Here is a 19,808-nt window from a genome sequence, read left to right on the forward strand (position 1 = left end):
GTCAAAGAATTATATCTCCCATCTTCTCTTCACCAGGCTAAGTAATCCCAATTCCTATAGGAATTTTTTGCAAATATGTTTTAATCCATTAATCTTCTTCATTTTTCCCTCACTTGTTCACTCTTTCTCAAGTTACAAGGTTCAAAAAGGGACATGGGATTCTAAATAAAGACATACCCACCAAGGCCAGCCAGACCTATGTATAGACATAGCTGAAAGCTGCCAGCCTGGTTTGATTTGAGATGCAGAAGAGCTCCCAGTTCTCCCCTTCTGCAGCCCTGCTCACCCAGCCAAAAATAGCTGCCCTATCTTTCCTGCCAGTTTCCCATCACTGGAGAAACTTTGGGAAAGGGAGCAGAGGAAAGGCAACTAATATTTCTTAAGAAAGTACACTTGAATCTTTGCTAGATACATTATTTCACTTAAATTCCACACATATCCTAAGACACTACTGGTGCATATAACACAAAGAGTGCAATTGGTATTTAGTGAAAGATAAAAACAAAAACTCCCTAGACAGAGAGACAGACCTAGGTTTAAATTCTAGCTCCAACATTTACTGGCTATGAGACCTTAGTTAATTTGTTTATCCTCCTCAAGTCTCAGGTTCCTGACCTATGAAGTTTATTAGATCTACAGCATAGAATGTTGTGGTGAACACATGGGTAATCTAGGAGCATAACCCAGTGCCTGCCTCCTGCCAAAATAGTGCTCAGTCAGAGTGAGCTACTCTTATCATCACCCCCTTTTTGAAGATAAGCAAATTGAAAGTCACAGAGGTTAAAGGATTTGACTCTGTCCTCAGAACTAGGAAGTGGTAGAGAACTTCTGACCATAGCCCCATCTCCAGAGCTTGTGTCCTTTCCAATGCTATTTCCAGAAGGCTTCTTTCTGCTTCATTTGAGTTGCTCAGGAAAGGCAGCATAGAAGGGCCATCACCAGAATATGAGTACCCAACTTTGGAGCTAATTATGCCACCATGAGGTGGTGTAAAAAGGAACATAGGGAAATCTTCAGAATTGGAGAGAATGAGTCAGAGGGCAAGTTTCCAATAAAAAGTGGCCGTTATGGTTTGGAGGTGTCCCCCAAAAACTCACATATAAAACAATGCAGGAAGGTTCAGAGGAGAAATGATTGGGTTGTAAAAGTCTTAACCCTATCATTGAATTAATCCATGATGGGATTTTTTTTTTTATTTAAACAAATGGGATACATATTGTTTCTCTATTTGTACATGGAGTCAAGGCACACCATTTTACATAGGGTAATGTTGTTTGATTCATTCTGTTATTTTTTCCCTTCCCCCCACCCCTCCCACCCCTCCTTTCCCTCTATACAATTCTTCCTTCCTCCATTCTTACCACCCTCCTTATCCTTAACCCTAAACCTAACCCTAACCCTAACTCTAACCCCTCCTACCCCCCATTATATGTCCTCATCCGCTTATCAGTGAGATCATTCATCCTTTAGTTTTTTGAGATTGGCTTATCTCACTTAGCATGATATACTCCAATTTCATCCATTTGCCTGCAAATGCCATAATTTTATCATTCTTCATGGTGGAGTAATATTCCATTATATATATATATATATATATATATATATATATATATATATATGCCACAGTTTCTTTATCCATTCGTCAACTGAAGGGCATCTAGGTTGGTTCCACAATCTGACTATGGTGAATTGAGCAGCTATGAACATTGACGTGGCTGTATCTCTGTAGTATGCTGATTTTAAGTCCTTTGGGTATAGGCCAAGGAGTGGGATAGCTGGGTCAAATGGTGGTTCCATTCCAAGCTTTCTGAGGAATCTTCATACTGCTTTCCAGAGTGGCTGCACTAATTTACAACCCCACCAGCAATGTATGAGTGTACCTTTTTCCCCACATCCTCTCCAACACCTATTGTTGCTTGTATTCTTGATAATCCCCATTCTAATTGGGGTGAGATGAAATCTTAGTGTAGTTTTGATTTGCATTTCTCTTATTACTAGAGATGTTGAACATTTTTTCATATATCTGTTGATTGCTTATACATCTTCTTCTGTGAAGTGTCTGTTCATTTTCTTAGCCCATTTGTTAATTGGATTATTTGTATTCTTGGTATAGAGTTTTTTGAGTTCTTTATAGATTCTGGAAATTAGTGCTCTATCTGAAGTATGAGTGGCAAAGATATTCTCCCACTCTGTAGGCTCTCTCTTCACATTACTGATAGTTTCCTTTGCTGAGAGAAAGCTTTTTAGTTTGAATCTATCCCAGTGGTTGATTCTAGCTTTTATTTCTTGTGCTATGGGAGTCCTGTTAAGGAAGTCTGATCCTAAACCAACAAGTTGAAGGTTTGGACCTAATTTTTCTTCTATAATCTGCAGGGTCTCTGGTCTGATTCCAAGGTCCTTGATCCATTTTGATTTGAGTTTTGTGCAGGGTGAGAGTAGGGGTTTAATTTCATTCTGTTGCATATGGTTTTCCAGTTTTCCCAGCACCATTGTTGAAGAGGCTATCTTTTCTCCATTGCACATTTTTGGCACCTTTGTCTAGTATGACTGGAACAGTGACCCAAAAGAAAGGCAGCAGCAAAAAGACCCCCAGGGAGTTAGACTGCCCAGTGCTGCTGGTCGGGGACATTTGAAGCATTTGAAATCTGTGCTTCAAAAGTAGTTTGGGGCAGTGTTGAAAGAGGATGTCACTTAAGTTGCCACAGCTCTTGTCAATAGTTTCTACTTTGACTTGGCCCTGCTTTAAGAAGCATGTCATCTTTTCAAACTGATACAAAACAAAAAGATCCAGGTCTGTAGTCAAGGGAATAGCTGAGGAAGGAAAACTGGAGGGTGAGCTGTTCTGTTCACTTCCTCCGTGTTAGCGGTCACACTGGAGTTTGTGTCTGGAGGTGATATTCTTCATGCCACGTAGTATGCATTGCACAGTCATGCAAAATATAGTGGCAAATTCCAAAGCTTGACAGGTAGGATGCAAATCCTGCCTCCTTCACTTCTAGCTGTGTGAGTCTATGTAAGTTGCTACACCCTCTGTGCTCCAGTTTCCTCATCCGTACAGTGGGGATCAGGACCCAAAGGGAGCATTATGGCTCCAAGACCAGTCTCCTCCCTTATTATGCTGCTCTATTACATGGAAAGGTGTGAAAAAGAACAACACAGTGACCTATCAAATGGTGCTTTCCAGATAAATCTGAAATTTTCTCATACTACTCTCGAGACAAGATTGTGACTTAGGGTTTTGCCTTTACCCCAGTAGTTGAATGGCAATCTTCATGTGACCAAATGTTATCATTAGTGACAAAAAGGCAAAATATCAACCTAATTCCTCATTATACAGAAGGGAATAGATGAAATAAGTGGGTAGGACAAATGCATAGCACACTAATTTTTTCCCAAAGAAGCACTGGGCAAATTATTTGTCAAACTGCAATGACCCAAAGCAGATACTTGTTCTGAATTAACAAAGGCAATATCATGCTCTTTTTATCCTTTCTACCAAATGGGGACAGGAGTGGTAGATGGGTCTTGTCTAAGACAATAAAGAGTCCCCTCAGAAAAATCAATATCCAATCTTTGGTGATTGCATACCTAAGAAAATATATAGAAAGGCAAAGAGATGAATAAAATAAACTAGCCCAGTTCTGCATAAAGACAGTAGGGATTTGCCTATTTGTGAAAGAATCTGCCTTTCTTATTATAAAACATTTAGAAAAATGTTTCTCTTACTTCTTATTGCTAACTGAATTGGCATTTGCTCTGTGTGTGTGTGTGTGTGTGTGCACAACCATGTTTGCATAGGTGCACCTATGGCTATTGATTGGACTTGATCAATTAGGCATATCTGCAGCTCACACTGATGGAAGTACCTTGAAAAAATGCATACTTGGAAAGGTCACACTCACCTGAGCCCTCTGAGAGGATCTGGAGTACTAGTAGTCACATTAAATTGCTCTATGCAACATCTGGAGCATTATTCTGGACAGATTAGATCAGAGTTCAGGAGATATTAATTTTGAACATCCAGAACTGCCATTTAAATAGGTCAAAACATATCAATAGCAGCTGCTTTCTATGGTTTAGTTGCATATACTCATTAGGATGATGGAGTTGAATCCTGGACTGAGATCAATCCCACTGAAAAGGGAGGAAAGTTTCCTAAGTGAGGGATTCTACTAACAGGAAAAAAAAAAGGCAATCTTGTTACAGAGAAACGTGGACCTGTGATTATAAGATTGGGATTAAATGTAGCTGGGAAAAACCCAGGAGAAACCCTGCAATAAAGGTATCCTAATAGGAGGATTCTGTTGAACCACAGGAAATCTCAAACTCAGTATAATTTTGAACATCTACTTATATTTTGAAATTTCTTTGCTTCCCCTGAGTCAACAGCCTTTGTTTACCTCAGAATGTATATCCTTTGGGTCAGTGTGGAAGGATATGAATAGAAATAATTCAACTTGAATATGAGATCACCAACTCTCCCAAACAGTCTAGACTTATAATTCCTAACAGCGAGAAGAAATATACTTGTGAGTCAAAGCTTATCTCTACTGACCAAAACAAGTGGTCAAATATTGCATTCATTTAATTTTCTCTGAAATTTAAGTGCTGTTCCTTCGTTACTCACATCTTAGCACAGGGCTTTGTTAGACAGGGAGGAGAGCTGACCATCGGGACTCAAGGTGGGGGTAGTGTTTTCATAAGGAGTTGTCATCTTACTAGTTAAAACTCAGAGCAAATTTGTCCATTCTTATGGCCCAGCCCAGTGAGGTGAATGCATTCAGTCAAAAGTCAGTCACTTAGAGGAAGGAGTTCACAGTGACCATTCTGCCTCCATGCACTGAGATGGTTCAACTTGGAAGAGCCCCTAAAAGAGATTGGAGAGAGATAATGTTCACTGGGGTGCTGCTTTTATCTGAAACACAAAAAGTTAACTCAACCCATATGTCCACACAGCTATAAAATCTCAGCCCACCTTGAGAGGACTCTCAATGAGAAGTTCTTGCTCAGGGTGGAAGTGGGACAGGGAGAAGGAGGATGGCAGGTGCTGTGGAAAAGTGAGCACCCTTGGGAAATGGAGGTGGGAAAGGAAGAGCTAGAGTCTTCCCCTTGGGAGGAAAGTGGGTACTTCCAGAGGCCACAACAACCTCTAAAATTACAGATCATCACCTTGGTGATCATCTCAAACCCTGAAAATAAGGCTAACCAAGTTGGGCTAACCTAAGGGCCACAGTCCTAGAACTTCAGCCAGTGTCAACATGAGGCTGATGACTGTGATGGTCACAGGCATGAGCAGGAATGAGGACATCCTCTGTCTAAAAAGCACCCAATACCACAGGCCTAATGCCCAAACCCCCAAATCTGTCTGGTTTTTACTGAGCCTTGAAATAATGGATTTAACAGATCATAAATCATCTTCCTCAAACTGGGCAATTCCTAGATGAACCTGTGAGAAGAGAATACTCTGGAACCTTTCAGAAATATATGATTCCATGAAAAGCTATCTGCCCTTTTATAATAATTATTATTATTGGTCCATTGCATTTCATTGTATTTATATGTGCATGCCTAGCTCTCCCATTCATTCATTCAAGGAGATTCTTAAAACAAGAACAATGTCTTAAATATCATTTCATCACAAGGCTGCAGTAAAGGCTGACACACGCTGGAAGCTCATGTATTTTTATTGAAGAGATGAATGAGTCTATGTTCAACTTCATAGCAGTGATGAAATGATGTCCTGTTTTGACATCGAACACTGTATATTACTTTCCTTTTCTTTCAAAGATATGGAGAGCTCCTTCTTCAAATAAGAGAGATGATATGTATTTATTACATTATAGCCTAATGTTCATATTTGGTACCAAGGATATTGGAGTGAGGGAAAATACAAAAGAAAAGACAAAGAAAGAAAGAAAGAAAGAAAGAAAGAAAGAAAGAAAGAAAGAAAGAAAGAAAGAAAGAAAGAAAGAAAGACAAACAGACACTGCTTGACAACACCCATCATCCCTGAATTAAAAATACCTCCCCGTCTTACTGCAGTAAACATGCAAGCTGCTCCTCTGTGTGCTCTTGTGTGGATTTCTGCTTGAAGAAGAGCATAAGAAATGATTTGAGGTCAAGCAAGTTCCCCAAAGAATCTAAAACTGCTCTTAGTAATACAAGCCTCAATAGGGTCTTGAGGAACTTTATGAGAGAGAAACAGTATATTCTCTCCTACCTTCTCATTTTTAGGGAGTCTGAATATAGTGAACTCTGATACCAGAGGAAATGTAAAAAGGTGACAGAATAAGGCATAAGGGACTCTGAGGGAATGAACCCAGAGAAAATTATACAATAGGAAGAATGTATTGCTTTCAAGTCAGAGAAGGTAAAATAGGTTCAGGGTAAAATTTAACAAAAAAAAATTTTTTTGAAACGAAAAAATCCTGTGCAATGAATAAGCAGTTTAGAGATTCAGATTTTATAGTTAAGAAAGTTCAGGAATGCTAGCCAAGTAAAGATAAGAGATTGCCAAGAAAAGTAATATCGAATAAAAGTAAAGAGAAAAAAACAGGTTCAGTCTTTGAATTGCCTCTCCACACTGAGAGTTTTGCAGAACTTTAGAAAGCACATTGGAGGAGATTTATTTTTTGTTTTCAGAAGTCTATAATTTTGAAAAGTCACAATCACTGTCAGCATCACCCGAGTTATTACATTAGAAAAGTCCATAAAAGAAAAGTTTAAAATGTCTTGTTAGTTTGGCTATATACAGAAAGAAAAGACCACTTCAGCCCTAAGTCTGAAATACTATATATTAAATGATAATGACATCAACCATGAACCAAATACCTTAAGTGACAAGCTCACATTTCTGTTTGTTGATCTTCTGAGTATTTTGGAGAAAGAATATCATATGAATAATTCTCTCTTGCTCTAATTCCAACCCCCCTTTAATATTTAATAGAGTTAACTATATAGACCATGGTCCTGCCCTCCCAAGCATGAAATTATCTATTGCTATGTGAACATAAGTAGAGATTGATTGCTTTATTGTTGATATCAACAAAGTCAACCAAACATGTTCCAAATTGGTGACCCTAAACTAAAAATGAATTTCAACACAGTCACACTAATCAAACCTGACTACATGAATTGTGCAAAACATAAAACTGAAACATTTATTTATATTAAATAAACTGAGCTCACACTATCATCCATAGTATCAACAGAGGAATTCAAAATATCATCAGGGGTAATTAATATTGGGAGAGCCAAGAGAAATTTCAACATATCTATCATTACATAAGTATTAACAATGTATAGGCAAATGGGATCAGACCAAATTTGTGTGTGATACACTTTGTTATTAGCAAAACTAACATAGGCTGAATCTCTTGGGCTAGAGGTAGTTAGTCCTGGTAAAAACAGTAGTGCAGAAAATAATAACAGGAAAGTAGAAAAATTAAAATAAGAATAAAACAAGAAAATACCTGAGATTATGATTTAGAAGACTGACAATTTTTTTCCATAGCCAAATAGGTTACAAGTTTGACTAATTGTTTAGTTGTATTTTTAGCATCTTTTTATTAGAACATCAAAAATAAAAATTTAAATATATTAACTGATGTTATTCTCATGAGAAAACTACTTGTAGAATATTGTCATTCTTCTTTCATTATAGAAAAACTTACATACGAAGATTGCTCTGAAGATCTAATTTTAGATGACCACGGTACAGAATAAAATTAGTTTTGGTATTGACACAGTCATTATGTAAACATGTTGGATTTACCTTTTTTATTGGTAGCATCAGGCAATTGCCCTGCAAATCTTTTTCTTCAAAATACTCTTTATTCTAAGAACAAATCTAGATAGTATTTTGAAGCTAGAATTATTAGAGATACCAGTCATTCTTTCTTGGTTTCTGATTCCTCTTAGTTTCTTTGAACAAACATCAGTAACTATATTTTGAGAAGACTGAATTTAAATTGAAAAGTGCTAGCTTTATTATAATCACTTACAGACTTTTAAATTAAGCTGTCAATATTTTCAATAATGGATTTCACTCTGGTTTGAAATTTTTAGTTAGATAAGCATTTCCTTTCTCCTCTTGCCCCTGCTATTGCTAATTCGATACAGTCATTGAATAGGATTTCATGCTTCCCCCAAATAAGCAAGAATTAAAGACACAATCCATGGGCAAAGCTCTTTATTGCCAGCTTGTTGGAATTTAAACATTAATTTAAACTGATAACCCTCATCAGCTTAACTGCCTCACTCATTTTAAAACTATTCTTATACTATAGCAACTTTCCCCAAAACTTCTAGAAATCTGATCTTGACGACCCAGGTTCTCTCTGAGGTTGTCATCCACTGCCGTTTCCATGCAAAGACAAGTCCAGTGAGTTATTACCATTACATCTGTGCTTAGATGATTCAGGAGAAAAGTTTTACCTCAATACAACTTTATCAGTATGATATATTTGATACAGATTAATACAGATGCATAAAATGTTGCAGTCTTTGTAGAAAACAGTATGGTAGCTCTTCTAAAATTCAAACACACAACAACTATGTGATTCAACAATTCTGTTGCTGAGTATATATGCAAAAAATTGAAAGCAAGGATTTGGACAAAGATTCATACGCAAATGTTCATAGAGCATTCCCTATAATAGCCCAAAGGCAGAAAATATCCAAACATCCATAGACAGAAACAAAAGGTGTAATACCCACATAATGTAACATTTTCCAGCCTTTTTTAAAAAATGAAATTCTGATACATGCTACTTAGTTATGAACCTTGGAGATAGTAAGCTAAGTAAGAGAAGTCAATCTCAAAAAGATAAATATTGTATGATCCCATTTATATGAGGTATCTAGAAATAGCAGATTAATAGAGAAAAAAAGTAGAATGGTGTTTTCCAGGGGTTGGCATGGGCCGTTGGAATCATAGTTTAATGGGATATAGGGTTTCAGATGGAAGATGAAAAGTTCCAGATGGTGATAATTGCACAATACTGTGGATATATGTAGTGACACAGAACTGTATAGCTAAAAATGATTAAAATTCTAAATGTTAGGCTATTATATTTTATCACAGTAAAAATTATTCAAAGTAATAACAGTTTTCTTGTTTTTCATTTTTATTCCTCTCATATGGGAAAGTTGAGTAGAAGCTCTTTGTCAATGTTGCCCCATGCCAACAACTGCTGGGAAATAAATTTGATGTTCCAATTCCCCCGCGGTTTTAAATGGAGATGAAGGAAAAGAAACAACTGGTTTAGAAGCAGTCATAGCACCCTCGACATGAGTTCTCACCAACTGGCACACATTTAAGGTGCAATAAACACAGGTCCCAGAACCTAGCAACCCCTTATGGTGGGATGGTCATGTTCATTTTATCATTCTTGCCAATTCAATGAGTTCATGGATTCAGAAGTCTTGTTTGCTTCATAAAGATAGAGGCCCTCTGACTAGGATTAGCAACAAATGGAATGGATTGGCAATGAGATAATGTAGAAGTTGAAATTTGAAATTCTACTGCAAAATAGTCTTGGACAAAATTCAAGGAATTTTCCAGCTAAATCAGAATGGAAAAAAGTTCCACCATACTATTAATAATAAAGGAAATGTTGAGATAAATTATCCAGATTGCTTTTCATACTGATTAAATTGCGCTTTTGAGCATGAAACTTGGCCCAGTTCATCCATAGCTGAAGACTAATAAAATCACAGATGCCTAAAGAGAAGGAATCAGAAAAATCATTTTGCTTCATCACACCATTTTAGAGATAAGAAAGCTGAGAGTTGAAGCCTTTAAATGACTTGCTTAAAGATGTAGAGTACAATCAGAACCCAAGTCTTTGAATCTTCTAGCTAGTTCATTCCAGATTATCCAAAATTAGTTAATAATTGCTCTAAAGGAAGAAAGATTAATATTGGGAGAAAAGAGTCATGTTGAAAAACAAAAGGAGATTGTAGTTGCAACATTTATTTAGTTATTTAAAAATATTATGTTAGATATGTTTAATGCAAAGTATTATGAAGTATAAAACTTCTAAATGTATCACAATACTATAAAGAATATCATAATGAGTATATTCTATGATGCTAATGTCTAAACACAGATGATTTTAGGAATTGCTTTTCTGTATTCATTGATAACTTATGTTCTTTTAAAAAATCAATTAGGAAAACATAATAAAATCATTAATATTTGGGATTTTGATTTTGATATTTTCGTAATATTTTTATTGTAAATACACAATAAAAAATTATCTGCTTCAAAAAAACTCCACATCTTCAGAACAAACCAGGGCACCATTTTATCATTCATTCTAATTAAATTTCCAAATTTCCTCAACACATTTAGCCAGACTATGGAGAAAGGGCATGCGAGTGCGATTGTGTGAGACCTCTAGCCTCTCAACAATGCACTTGCAGATACTCGAAGAGGCCCATTACTTGTTGATGTAACTTCATTTGAAAAAGAAAATAAAACTATCTCAAGAATGACTATTTAAAAAACAGATATAAAAATCTCAAGTTGCCCAGGAAACTTCAAAGAGAGCAGAGCACTCTAGCTGCTGGCACCTGATTTAGGTATTATTCGCATTTGTCTGTGAATCCTTGCCTTGATAGAAATATTCAATATCTTTTCTAAAACAGTGTGCAACATCGTAGTCATCACCCTGATTGTACAAAGGAGAGAACACTCACAATTTTGCAGCTGATTATTAATTGTCAAGGACTCAAACCTAGACCTTCTGCCTCACAAGTCAAACATACCTTTTCCCAATACATCTCGCTCTCTAATTAAAAAAAAAAAGAAAAAAATATATATACAGCAAAAAGTCTTACAAATCAGGCAATATTGTTTACACTACGGGCAACTTTTTAAATTTTGGATTTGATAGGAAATGTGACAAGATCAGATATGAAATTTGTTTCTTGGTTAAATACATTTCCATGTCATATAAAAGGTCAACATAAAAATCTAATTTGATGGATGATATCTGGATCCTTTCAGCATGCTGACACTTGAGTCTTGTATCTTTAAATATAATGTCTCCTAACTCTAGAACACCTGCTTTTAACTAGAATTCAACCAAGGAATGGTCAGAGCATTTGACAGGATGTATTTATTTCCAGCACTAAAGCTTTCTTCTCAGAGGTTTCATCTCCTCTCCCCTCCCTCACTTCTATTCTTCATTGCCTTCAATACTTTCTTCCCACAGTCCTAAGACTTTTCCTCTGTGATACAGCTCCCTCCCTTTCTACTTCCTTCCCTTTTCATTCTATTGTTGCAAACAAGCTTAGAAAGAATCTTTTAATCTGCCAAGGACCTTTCCAACAATCAAGCCTCCCTCTTCTGTGGGTGGCTGCCAAACCACTACCAAATCTCACATGCTGCTCACCCAGGTTCCTGCTCAGTGCCACTGTCATGCCCAGGTCCTTCTGTAGACATGAGTCACTGCTTCCGTGCCAACTGCCTTCAGCCTGGGCAAGCAACGACTGGAGCAAAAAGCAAACCCAAGCGTGCATCTGTTTGAAGAGCTAAGACATCAGCTGTGGCAGGAAATGCAGTGAGTCAGAAATGAATGAAGGTTACTGACTTTTTGAGAGGCGTGTTTCTGGGTACCCAAGAGGTACAAGGCATGTAGTCCTGACACCTGTAAATAGATACACTCTTTGCTGAACAGTTGAAGAAACTGAAACTCAGAGATCCTTGGACTGGCTAAGTTTGGCCAGTCTCTTTGGAGAGAGCCCACTACTGAAAATTTTAAGAGTTGCAAAGCATTTCAGTTTGTGGGTAAAGTGTCCACAAGCAGTCAGTCAGGACCACCTCCTGCCATCCACGTAGATGCCCTGCTCACCTCTCCTCGCCTCTGCTGACTTTCCGACTCCCCACTCTTTGAGCTTTGTTCCTCCCCTTAAGATATTCACCACAGGCTCCCTTGTCTGTTAACCTTTACTGGCAAAGCCATTCCACATCCTCTCAGAGGAAAGCAATAGCATTATTCATGCCCCGACTTTAAAAGATGTATTATCTAAGACATCATGAAACTCACCTCCCTCTTAGTTAATAAGTATGGGAACTGGAATTAAAACCTGCTGGGACCAATAGACACACACAATCTCACACCGCAGCTCCATGTTCTTTCAGCCACTCCATGCAACGGTTATTAACAGCAGTTCCTTTTTATATTACTATGGAAATTATTTTACATTTTTTAAGAAATTGAAATCTGTAGCAATTCCTATAGTAAGAGTGATAATAATAAGTTGCTTGCATTTGATGTGCTTAGTATTGAACTCTAAGGTATATACTTTATAAATATCTAATTTAATGTTTATAAAAATCATGAAGTAGATGTTTTCTTAACTTAAATACATAAACCTCACCATTAAAAAGATGTGAGTCTGACAACATCTCCTTGATCTCAAAGGACCACATGCAGAATCTTCAAAAAGTGATTTACATACTTGTAAAAATTTATATAATTTAGATTACACATATGAAGAAAAAGGTAAAAATGGCATTTTTAAAAGAAATTCATTCAGTCTGGGGCCAATCTTTCTGAACAATTATGTATAATATTTTATTTTATTGCTATAAATAATAAATTTATGTCCATAAATTTGCAGGAAAATTGACCAAAGGAAAAGGTTTTATTCTGAATTTACCAGATGAGTCTGAATTATTTCTATCCTACCTAAAGTCTTGACTATGAACTACGAGTTCTAAAAGCAATATAGGTGTTATGGTTTAGATATAGGTTGTCCCCCAACACCGCCTGTGTTAGACAATGCATGAAACTTTAAATGTGAAATAATTGGATTCTGAGAGCTTTAATTTAGTCAATGCATTAATCCACTTGAATGGATTAACGGGGTAGTAACTATAGGCAAGTAGGGAATGATTAGACTCGGTGGGTCATTGGGTAGTGCTTTTGGAGTTTATATTCTGTCCCTGCTGAGCAGAGCTCTCTCTGCTTCCTGATTACCATGTCCTGAGAAGCTTGCTTCTACCACTCCCTTCCACTGATGTTCTTCTGCCTCACCTCCAGCACAGAGCAAGGGAGTTGAATATGAACTGAGACCTCTGAAACTATGAACCCCAAATAAACTTTTTCTCCTCTAGAATTGTTCTTGTCAGGTCTTTTGGTCACAGCAATGAAAAAGCTGACTAAAAGAAATAAGAGTTTTATGAAAACTAAATATTTGAATGTGCAGTAAAAACACTCATATATCCACAACTCACACTGCCTTCAGTATAGATTATATTAAACTGAAGGTCCACTTTGCACCTGTTTCAATATAAGCTGAGTAAAATGTGTTATTGTGGATAAGGGGGCTGGGAAGACATTTCCATTCTGCTAAAAAAAAAAAAAAATGGTTGACTGAGACTGACATAGTTACCAAGTGAGGGAGAAAGCACCATAATTTTAAATTTTTTAATGAATTTTTAAAATCACTACAAATATAATTGGATATGAAGATATACACATGATATCCCAATCTAAAAGCACAAGTTTTAAGTAGGAGGTCAAACCACATAAAATTGCCATTTTAGGTAAGTGCTATACCTCTAAGCTACACTCCAACCTCATAAAATTGCCATTTTAAAAATGAAAATTTTATTGAAAGTCATATATATAATTAATTAAAAATAAATACAGAAGATATATAGGCAATTAATAAATATATGAAAAAGTGTTCAACATCTCTAGTAATTAGAGAAATGCAAATTAAAACAACTCTAAGATTTCATCTTACCCCAATTAGAATGGCTATTATCAAGAACACAAACAATAATAGATGTTGGCATGGATGTGGGGAAAAGATACACTTTTACATTGCTAGTTGCAAATTGGTGCAGCCACTCTGGAAAGTAGTGTGGAGAATCCTCAGAAAACTTGGAATGGACCCACCTTTTGACCCAGTTATCCCACCCCTCGGTTTATACCCAAAGGACTTAAAATCAGCATACTATAGTAGCACAGCCACATCAATGTTTATTAGCAGCTCAATTCACAGTAGCTAGATTGTGGAACCAACCTAGATGTGCTTCAATAGATGAATATACACAATGGAATATTATTCAGCCATAAAAAAGAATAATATTATGGCATTTGCAGATAAATGGATGTAGTTGGAGAATATCATGCTAAGTGAAATAAACCAATCCTGAACAACCAAAGGCCAAATGTTTTCACTGATAAGTGGATGATGATATATAATGAGGGAGGGGGGAGGGGGGTGAGAGAAGAATGGAGGAACTTTAGATTACATAGAGGGAAGTGAGAGGGGGGTATGAAAAATGGTGGAATGAGATAGACATCATGTATGTACATGTATGATTACACAAATGGTATGAATCTACATTGTGCGCAACCATAGAAACAAAAAGATGTATCCCATTTGTGTACAATAAATCAAAATGCCGTCTGTAAAAATAGATAAATAAATAGATAAATAAATAAACAAGTAAAAGGAAGATCAGTAGAAGAGGAAAAATAGGGAGAGGGAGGAGGGGAAGAAAAGTGGTGAGAAATCAGGATTGGAATTAAATTCCATGCATGTGTGATTTTGTCAAAATGAACCCAATTGCTATGTATAACTACAATGCTCTAATAAAAAAGGATACATACAGAGGACAATGGTTAAAAATAAATTTGCATTAAGAAAATCATATATAGCTAATATAGCTGGAATTTAGGTGATGCATGTGAAGAAATAGGATTGGTTAAGGCACCAGGGAAAGATCATAAAGAGCTGTGTATGATAAGTTGAGAATATTCCATTTATCTGGATGGCATAAAGTATGGCCACCAGGTATTTGAAGATCAATTTTAGATTTTGTAAATATCACTGTTACTGTATGTGTACCAGAAAGGTACAAAAATGAGAGAATAAGATAGACTAGAGGTTGGTGCAATAATGCTGACCTGAATATTAGTTTTGAGGGAGCAATGGGCATACAGTAGGATCTGAATAAATACAATACTGATTTCACAGTGCTAAAAATAATTTGAATAATAATTATTGGTATGATTTAAAACATTAAAATCCTTATGATCTTGCATTTAAAGGAGTCAATATTATTAGGCACAAAATATTTCCTAATTATAGGGATTAAAAGACTGTTAAGCAATGGAGCATTTACTTAATAAATTTCATCTTTTCTATATTTCAAAAATACATAAGTAAATAAATAAGGGAGGAGAAGGAAAAACTTCTTCCTTATAATAAAAATGCCACTCAACAATAAGATGCGGAATGATGGAGTCCTTTACCATCCATCACCAGTGGGTGGGGAAAGTTTGATGAGGAGTAGGGCATTTATATGGTTTCAAAACACCTCTCTGTAAATTCTTTGTTAATTATAAAGGGTAAAATGGTAACTTAGGGATAGAGAAAGTGGGAAGATAACACCTAGGTCAGTGATGGATATTAACACCAACAACACTAGGACAATCTGACAGGAGGATCTGAGAAGGACAAAAAATCACTCATCACTTCTGTGATATGACACATAGCCTGAACCTAACCATAATTAAAAAAAAAAAAAAATCAGAGAAACTCAGATTTAGAGTCAGTCTACAAAACAACTGATCTGAAGTCTTAAAAAATGACAGGTTAAGAGAAACAAAGAAAGGCTGAGCAACCATTTCAAATTAAAGGAGACTACAGAGACATAAATCTATAGTATGTCCCTAGGTTGGCTCCTGGGCCAGGAAAAAAAAAATATGTTACAAAGAATATGGTTGAGACAATTGAGAACATATAAATTTGGATAATGAATTAAATAATAGCCTTGTATCAATGTTAAATTTCCTGATTTTGTAATGGGACTATGGTTGTGTAAGAGAATATTCTGGTCTTATGAAATATAAATGATTGTATTTAGAGATAATAGACGGAAATGCCTCCAACTTGATCTCAAATAGTTCATAAAATAGACGAATATATGTTAATATGTAAAGAAAATGAAAAGGCAAGGGACAGAATGTAAACAATTGATGATTATTTACCAAATAAGTTACCAAGAAGTTTTTAAAAATTTAACTACCCAGATGATTTAGTTTAATAGCTACATGTTTATTAACATATTCGATCAAGTAAAAATCATAAGTTTAGGTACTAGAAACCACTTACTAAAGCAAAACAATTAAAAGTATCAAGATCAAGTGTGTGAATCTGGATGAAATTCAAATCAATCCATAGGCATGCTGAAGACACTGTGGACAGTTGACATTCTCATAGGAGATATTAAATTTTTGAAATCATATCCTTTCAATAGCTTTTTGACCCAAGACACAACACAGGAAATTATCTGAGCTGGTCAAGTGGGACATCCCCAAATGAACGGTCACATCATCACTGATATTGCATCTCACTTTTTACTTGAACTCGTAGCATGGAAAACTAATTCATCTCCTGGAATATGTTTCATAAGAAAAACAGAACTCTTCTAATTCTTTCCCAAGTAATCCTAGGGAAATAATAAATTCTATGTCTAAACTTTGAAAGGAGCATTTTTACAACTTGAAAGTTCATCGTCCAAGTGTACCCTGTGAATTATTTACATAAAACTAAAGGTAAGCCAAATAATGTCCAAAAACAAAAACCAAATCTTATTCTGACGATACGTCTACTCTAACCAAGTAACACCACCTGGCACTGAAGATCCAGGATGGAGATAGGGCAACATCGTAAAATATATCCTAATATAATTGCTCATTTTTTAATAGCTTCAATGCTACATCCATCTATTTTTTGAAAGTCAGAGGGGAGAGGAGGATTTTATTCTTAATAATGCATTCTTTTTCCATAAAGTTCAAGACACAGAAAAATTGCTGACCAATACTGGAGATGTTGAAGAACGTTTCTCAAAGTTCGTTCACCTTTGGAAAAGTCCTAAATTGAACCTCAATGTTAATAGCACATGAAAATGATGAAGTTCTTCTTCCTTCTCTGCCACTCAGTAAGACTGGAGGAGAAAGACTGATCCTTTCTATTAGGGAAATCACCAAATCACCATAGCTCTGTTTGTATTGGAAATTCACATTTTCTCAGTCTCTCTTGGCTCATGATGTCAGCTACCTGTTGATTTTTTTCTCTACAAAGCGAGTAGACACACACAAATATTTCTCCTATTTGCTTATCACTGGTCCCATTAGCACTTGCCACTAAACAAACTGCCCACCCCCTAATCTGGCCTCAACCTTCTTTCCAATATCATCTTCCTCCCTCCCTCCTGTCAGCCTCACTGGCTAATTACTGTGCTCTAGTCATCGTTACCTGAAAGTGACCTTTATTCCCCCATCTCTGTCTTTAAGTCATTTCCTTGTCCCTAGAACATCCACTGATCTCTTATCTCTAAGTTGAAATTATAAATAAATACATACCTAAAGATCTTATTAACTGGGGCTGGTGTTGTGGCTCAGTGGTAGAGCACTTGTCTAGCATGTGAGAGGCACTGGGTTCCATCCTCAGCACCACATAAAGATAAATGAGTCAAATAAAAGTACTGTGTCCATCCACAACTAAAAAAAAAAAAAAAAAAAATTGTTTAAAAAAAGATCTTATTAGCTTCCCTCTTGCCAGTTGGAAATATTTTTCTTTTCTCTGTTCTCCTAAAATGCTTTGCTGTATTCCAAAGCATTTTTTTTTTTTCTTTCGAACTGGTGTAATGCTTTTGTTTTTGTATTTTTTAACTGTATCATTCCCCATAGAGAAACACAGCATGGCTGTATTTGAAGATTTGCTCTTTCTGTTCAATTTTAAAATAGTATGCTGATCATATGATCATATTAAGTGTTTGTGTAATGAATGAACTGATGAACTAAAGTAGGAAAATATGAAAAGGCTTTGGACAAGGTATAGAAAGCATACTATGGGAAATCTGATGCACTGTGGGTGAGTTTTTAATTCATCGAACAAAAACAGCTGAGATAAGTGAGCAATTCTGAATTTTAAAGGGAAGGCAAGCAAGTTTTGGCATAATATCATTTTATTCTAAATTTTAACTATTTCCAGAAATAATATTGGCCCATGAGGCATCAACCTCTTTGAAATTTTGTGTTGGCTCTACTTGCTATTTATGTTCCTGACTTCTCAATGCCCCTACACCAGAGGGGCTCTGTAATATACAAGATGAAAATATGGGACCCTTTGTTTCAAACTACTGAAGGCTGCAGGATGATAACTACAGAGCTTTAAACCAAGCACAAGACCCTGAGTGACTACACGTGTCACATGAAGTCCACACTTTTTGTATAAATGTCTGTAGTTTCTCATTTTTTCCACTGAGCTAAAAACCCAAGATCTCACACAAAATGAATAATGATTTCCTAATAAACTCTCGCATAAAGTGGAACAAAAAGAAGGACTCCAATTTTAAAATTCTTCTCAGACCTATTATTTAAGTTTCTTTCTTGTCCTTTGCACAGAATTCTCTGGATTATATTTCCTTTCAGCTCTATTTTTAAATTATTTTTTTCCACGTTCCCAGTCTTCCAAAAAAATGCTTGCAAACTCTTTTCCAAAAGGCGAGTGGGGATGCTTTATTACATTCCAGTTTCTGTTAATGAATGCTTTATTTATTTATTTATTTATTTATTTATTTATTTTTGGTTATGGACTCTGTTCGTCTAAGTTTTAGCTAAATTAAAAAAAAAAAAAAATAGCCTCCTCAGACCATCTCAGTCTCCATCACAAGAAAATTTCCTTTGCAAAAATGTCAAATGCATAGAATTGACTTTGGCCTTGCAAAGCCCATTAATTTTAAAAGCATTTCATCTCTGAGTGCAGCCTGCAACATGAGCCTTCAGGGGGTGCAGACTGAGGAGGGAAGTAGTGGGGAGGGAGGAAGAGGAAGACCCAGGCCAATAGGAGAGCCCGCCAGAGGTACACTGGGTTATAATTAATGGCATGAGGTTACAAGTTGCAACTGACACCGGTTACAGTAAAAGGTCAGCCTCCTGCTGCAATTTGCATTGACTGATTTGGAAGAAGTCTCCACGGTCTTTCCTCCCCCCATTCCCTCTGGGTTGGCTGTCTACCTGATCCCTGCTGCATTCCTTTCTTTATTCAAGCCAAGATTCTTTTTCATCCTTTGCACAAACATACACCCACACCCTCACCCACATACTCACTCACACACTTCCACAGATGCGCGTGGACTCAAAGACAGAGGCCACTCCAATGGCTTGCACAGCAGGTGATCTGTGGCTCTTGGGTGCCTCTGCCAAAACCAACTAGGCTCTCCTCCAAGTCCCCTCCCTCTTTCCATGACATTTGGAAGGACAAAGGGGCAAGTTAGAATCAGCCTTATTTCTACTGGATAGTACATTCACTGCTGAGCATAAAGCCATTTTGGTGTCAAAATCATTTTATCTGAAGTACTCAAAACTTTTCCCTTCCTTTTCCAAACTTCACTCTGAGCATGGGCAATGATAAATGAAGCACCTTGGGGAATCTCTCCACCTCTGGTGGAAATGAGAAAGAAGAAAGGACGGTGAAGTGGAGGAGAAGGTAGGGAAATGGTCAGCTGGGCAAATCCTGGGGTTCTATGCCTCCCAGGCTGGTGCAGACATTCTCTGGGGAGCTGGGTATCTGGTAAAGTAAAGACCTCTCTCATCCCACCAGCTGCCCCACCATGCTCAACTGAAAGCAGTGCTTTAGGCAACACATGAGGCAAACAAGTTTGCAGACCTCAGCCTCTGGATGACTCCCTGAGACACCCCTCTGTTGGCAGGTGTAGGTACCTCTTCACTGTTCTGCATTCCCATCCTCCCTGCTCCATGGGGTATGCT

The 19,808-nt window shown here is 36.7% G+C and overlaps 1 long non-coding RNA gene across 1 annotated transcript; it reads right to left on the minus strand.

The window, feature by feature from the left end:
- Positions 1 to 4,051: 4,051 nt before the first annotated feature.
- On the minus strand, positions 4,052 to 19,205 carry LOC306645398. The gene is made up of 3 exons (XR_013759639.1): positions 19,149 to 19,205; positions 4,800 to 4,867; positions 4,052 to 4,134 (listed from the first exon to the last, which is right to left on the minus strand). It is a non-coding gene; the product is annotated as an uncharacterized lncRNA (long non-coding RNA).
- Between the last annotated feature and the right edge of the window lie 603 nt (positions 19,206 to 19,808).

This window comes from Sciurus vulgaris (genome assembly GCF_902686455.1).
Source record: "Sciurus vulgaris genome assembly, chromosome: 15".
Taxonomy (NCBI): Eukaryota; Metazoa; Chordata; class Mammalia; order Rodentia; family Sciuridae; genus Sciurus; species Sciurus vulgaris.